Below are 6,000 nucleotides of genomic sequence, written 5' to 3'. Positions count from 1 at the left end.
AATTATTCAGCTAGCTTTAACTAGCTTTCCACCCGCGGCATCTCCCGCGCAGTCAAAGAAAAACCCGCATAGTTCCCGTTCCCGTGGGATTTCCGGGATAAAACCTATCCTATGTCCTTTCTCGGGTATCAAAATATCTCTATACCAAATTTCATGGAAATTGGTTCAGTAGTTAAGGCGTGATTGAGTAACAGACAGACAGAGTTACTTTCGCATTTAAATATTAATTCTCATTTTAATATAAACTAAGTAACGTTTAATTCTTAAGAATATAAATACATAATTTTATCAGTTAGGGTAAAGGCAGGCAAAAAACCTAACTTCCCAAACTCGTGACTACGAATTAATAATTTAAATAGGAGCTGCTATCACCCCGCACCTCTGTTACGCATGAGCTGTTGTTTGGTGAAGACGTGTTTCGCTAGTGCGTATTATTATCTGCGCGGCGAACTTCACGAATACTTCAAATTTTGAAGGGTTAATATTTGCTTTTGCATAACTTTATAAGTATTAATAAATTTCATTATATTTCTTATTGTGTCAATACACTGGTTCATTAAGTATATATCTAAGTGTAAATAGTCGCTCTTTTATTTTTGTTTAATAAAAAAAAATACTAGGGCAACTATCCTTATCAAAAAGTATAGTTGCCCTGCTTTTTCGAGGGATAGATGCCCTTAGGCACCCCTAAGGGCATCTATCCCTCAATAAATATATACATGTTATTATCGATAAACACACATGCAGTTTATATTTTTACCTGAGTGATTCAAAGGTTTTCTGTATGCTAACCGATTTTACTTGTTAAATTTGCTTTTTTATTGTTATGTATACTTACTTATTAATGATTTGACCTTATACTGATTGTAGCAGAACCATGCCACGAAAATACAAAAGAAAAGAAGGAGTGCAACCGCGAGTATATTATTGGACAACAGAACAACTAGAGTTAGTTATGTTTACAAGATATTTGCTGGTTTATCATATAAATTTTATTTGATTTCGCGTTTATAGAGTATGTAAGGCATCTATCCCACTCTGCAGGCATCGATCCTCCATAGTATTTTCATGGTGGGGCAACTATCCGTATAGGTAGGCATCTATCCCCAAAAAAGGTGTTCTACAAAAATTGTTATTGCACCCTATCTATAAATGATAGGATAAAAAATATACATAGTAATTCAAAACAGATAACTAACCTATATTCATGCAAAGTGTTCGTATAAGATACATATTTTTTAAATTATGAGAATATTTCAAAAAGTGGGGCATCTATCCCGCTTTTACCCTATATACTGAACCGCACCGCACCGCAGTATTCTTCATAACTAGCGGTGCGATTTTTAATTTTCTCCTGCAATAACCTACATTACCTTTGAAAGCTACACTATGTTTAATCTTTATTAATCGAGAGTCTAGATTAACTACAGAGTACAGATATAGTGTATTTTATTTTATATCTAGTCTGTGCTAATAGTCGTTCTATGAATGAAACTTTCAGTATTGTATCGTTCTTTTTTACCCGACTGCCAAAGAAGGAGGGTAATGTTTTTCGAGTGTATGTAAGTATGTATGTATGTCTTTTCCTTTGTGACCACCTGTAGCCTAAACGGCTTGATGGATTTTGATGTATGAGGTATCGTTAGATTTGTCTTGATTACGGGAGTGTCATAGGATACATTTTATCCTAAAAGTCCCACGGGATAAAGACATAATAATATTTTTTCTAAATTTCCCTTTAAAAAAATATGTATGCGGTATCATTAGATTCATTTCAATCACTCTTTTTTTAGTGTGCAGTCGGGTATTTTGTTTTTTTAATAATAATTTTTACTTGTTTGTAATCTTGTATTTTTGTGTGCAATACAGAATTTTTCATTTCATTTCATTCATTTTCATTTCAGTACCAAAATAAATAATTTTTATAGTTCCCTTCTTTAGTTTTCAGCTGACTTCAAAAAGAGTAAGAGATTTTAAATTCGAATATATTTTTTTGGGTTTGTTACCTCAGAACTTTCGACTAGGTGAACTGTTCTGTATAATTTTTATTCAAGTGCCATGCTTTTGGTTGCCGGCGGCAGTTTGCTTGCGACTTTTTAATAGATTATTTTAAAATATTATTTGTGTACTTTTTCTTGTTTTAAAAATACACCGTCCGTGACTTCACACGTCACTTTTGTATACGCGACTACTGTAGGGTTAAATTTTGTCCAGTTCTGACCTTTCGAGGCTGAATTTTTGTATGTGGCTTCGCTCCTGTACTTTTTAGCGATAATTGTTAAGCTGAAGGCTTCTATAATAAAACAACAATTCGAAACAAATTTTATATCTATTTTTCAAACAAATTTGTGATCAATAACTTCCAGAGATGCAAAACTAGTCATAAATAGTTGCAATATAACTACATCTATAGGTACATTTAATTTCATCCATACAGTTATATCTCAACAATTGTGCTAATGACGTAATTAATTAACCAAATAAGGATCTTATAAACCAACAGATTATCATTTCAATGTACATGCGCTTTAATGTTGACCATTTGACTTTATCATTGGAATCAACTTTATGACGCTCGGTTTAAGGACGAATTTGAATGTTATCGTAGGCGGTACACTGGTAAAGATGTTGGTACACTGATATTTTCAACGTTGAAAGGTGTAGCAGATATTTGAGGTAATCTAAAAATCATTTCTGTTAATAATAAGGCATCTCAAGTATTATTCGACTACCATTAAAAATAAACCTAGAAGAATATTTTTTGTTTATCTACATAAATCTTAAGTCTATCTCTCTCTCTCTCAGCAATTGATTTTCTATAATTGCGTAGAGACTACGTAACCTCTTCACTATCTCTAGATTGTAGAGATAGTTAAAGTACGCGTCTGTGAGTACGCGTGAAGGCATAGGTATATCAAGGAGGCTGAATAAGCAATAAACGTTGTATTGGGTTTGATAATTAAAACTACATCTGTTTAAAGGCATTTAATTATGTCGGTCTGATACAAAAAAATCAATCCAATAAAAAAGTACTAATTAACTGTTAGAAATACGTTCAACAGGGGTATTCAAACATACTTTAGTTGACCGAGCTGCTACTAACGACTAGCGACCCTAGTTCGTGTTATGAAAAAAATTATACAGAAATCATTAATCGAAGTCAATAACCCATAACACCACCAGCCTAATCCTGAAAAGGGACGTCTCAATAATAACACGGACCAAGCTCGTTCCCCAGTCACTTTCCTACCGCCGTCGGGGTTACACGCATTTCTCTCGCACAATAAACATTGAAAACAGCTCTTTTTCAGTGATAATTCCTGTTATAATTATCGATAATCGTGTGACGTGAGTGATATTGGATTATCTCACGGTAAGTTTTGGTGTAATTTTTCATATACCTGTTGCTGTTCGCATATCGTGCAGGATCGGATTGTAGAGAGATTTTCGATATTAACGTACACGGCTACGTCACGGGTTGAGGATACCTTTTACGGGATTTTTGGCAAAATTGTATTTCAAATAAATAACCTTATAGCTTATATTTTGGTTGAAGAATTTTGCGCGTGATTTTTGATGGGATTTTTGGTGTCTAGCCAGTGATTAATATAATGATTTTTGTTTCACATTCTAATTTATTATTTAAATTTTATTATTGAAATAATATTTAGTTAAATATAGTCTGATTTATTATATATAATGGTAAACAAACAAATTTTTTTCCATCCTGTGCAAAGATGATGACGATAAAATTTTTTAAAAGATTTTCTCTATCAATAATGCCTGGTTAATAAAATGTTATATTAATTTCTATGAATAATTTTAAACCTAAATTATCTTATTCTAAAAATCAATTCAATACAAACTCTACATCGCTACGTGTTATAATTAAATAACACACAAAATGCAGACATCCTTGCACAATAAAAACAATATTTTAAACTAAACAAAACATCTAAAAAGATATCTTAAATGTTTTAAATTATTTTATTATCTCGCAGCACACCTGTTGCCTAAATTGACCCAGCGAAAGTTTAACTTAGCAACAACTTTTTAAACTGCTCCCTGAAGTATAAGCCGATTATATAACTTCGTATAATCTGCCCGTACCCACGTTTACATAAATTACTAGACAATAATATGAAGCTGAAGAGTTTGTTTGTTTGATCGCGCTAATCTTAGGAACTACATCACCGATATCTACCTACGTAATCCCTGAGAAATTTTATAGGCTTATTGTATGTACCACGGGAGAAGTCTAGGCAGACCGCTAGAGTAATTAATATAGTGAATAAATCGCGTTTAAACATGACAAAAGCTCAACCCTGTGATCGAGTATCGACCCTTGTGTACATAATAATCCATACTAATATTATAAATGCGAAAGTAACTCTGTCTGTCTGTCTGTTACTCAATCACGCCTAAACTACTGAACCAATTTTCATGAAATTTGGTATGGAGATATTTTTATACCCGAGAAAGGACATAGGCTACTTTTTATCCCGGTAAAATGACGCAATCCCGGAAATCTATGGGAACGGGAACTATGCGAGTTTTTCTTTGACTGCGCGGGCGAAGCCGCGGGCGGAAACCTAGTATAAAATATACAAGCATGATTACATAATATTTTGCAGCCCCATTAGCTTATTCAGCCATTTTATTAAGAGCATCATTAACTTTCCCATGGAAATAGTTACTTGCGAGATGATTTATCTGATAATATTCATATACAGAATAACTAATCTAGCTAATCCTACTAATCCTATCCTATCCTACTAGTCCTGTCCTTGTGAGGATGGATGTATGTGTATGTTTGTTACTCATTCACGCAAATATTACTGAACCGATTACAATGACATTTAACACACATATAGAGGGTAACTTGGATTAACACATAGGATAAGTTTTATCCCGGAAATCCAACGGGAATAAGAACTGTGCGGATTTATCTATGAAAACGCGGGCGAAGCTGCGGGCAGAAAGCTAGTTATAAATAAATATATAAATTATAATAAAGTATATCGTGCTTTTAGCTCAAGAAGGGCTCAACACGCTTTAATGATTTTTGTTTGATAAATTTGTCTCCGCTTAGACTAGGATAATAACTGTAATTAATTTTATAAGCTCACAAAGCTCTTTGAATAGCTACTACCTAAAAATAACAATGCCTGTACGTCTAGACTCTAGACAGATCTTGTAAAAGGAATTTAATAGGAACAACCACATTGAATTGAAATAATTACTTATTTAACACATAGCCCATAGGGCACATAGCCCGTAGAACCGATGGCCGTTGGGGCAAAAAGGTTCTGGAATGGAGGCCACGAATCGGGCGACGAAGCGTGGGACGACCTCCCACAAGATGGACAGACGACCTGGTCCGAGTGGCAGGGAGCCGCTGGATGCAGGCCACCGGTGACCGGTCGTACTGTAAATCCTTGAGGGCCTTTGTCCAACAGTGGACAAAAGCCTCCCTCAACTTCCCACGGCTGAAAGGAATTAATTATTTTATTTATTTATTTTTTATTTATAACACTTTACTATGCTAGTTAATAATACAAATTACTTAAAACTAAAACTTATAGCTAAACTAGCACAGAGGGCGGCCTTATCACTAAAGAGTGATCTCTTCCAGGCAACTGTGTGAAGTAATAAAGGAGGAGGTAGGTCAGAAGACAACTACATAATTATGTGTGTTTTGGACATTTAATTATGTGATCATACGTTCTATCGACTACATAAATAAAAGTTTTTAAATCGGTTGCGTAGTTTTTGTGTTAGGCTGATGAATAATAACAAGCATTAATGTTCACATTGTTCTTTTTACATTGACTAGAATCTTCTTAAAAGTTATTGTCCACACTTTGTCAGTCTATTACAATTGCATGCAACAAATGCAATTAGATTCGAATTTATATTGCGCTATCAGAATAACACTCACATTTTTTCTGAGCAATAGTTATTCAATAATAATAGTTTAAAAAAACTAAAAAACACGCT

General features: G+C 33.8%; 1 protein-coding gene across 1 annotated transcript in view; it reads left to right on the top strand.

The window, feature by feature from the left end:
• The first annotated feature begins 3,355 nt into the window (after positions 1-3,355).
• The window catches only part of LOC123701685, a 95,069-nt gene continuing 92,424 nt past the window's right edge, over positions 3,356-6,000 (top strand). Inside the window, exon 1 of the mRNA XM_045649187.1 lies at positions 3,356-3,373. The gene's annotated coding sequence lies outside the window, so the exon portion shown is untranslated. The remainder of the gene's footprint in view (positions 3,374-6,000) is intronic.

Source organism: Colias croceus, chromosome 22 (assembly GCF_905220415.1).
Source record: "Colias croceus chromosome 22, ilColCroc2.1".
Classification (NCBI taxonomy): domain Eukaryota; kingdom Metazoa; phylum Arthropoda; class Insecta; order Lepidoptera; family Pieridae; genus Colias; species Colias croceus.
The sequence above is the reverse complement of the archived record's forward strand: the minus strand, read 5'-3'. Positions and strand labels throughout refer to the sequence as shown.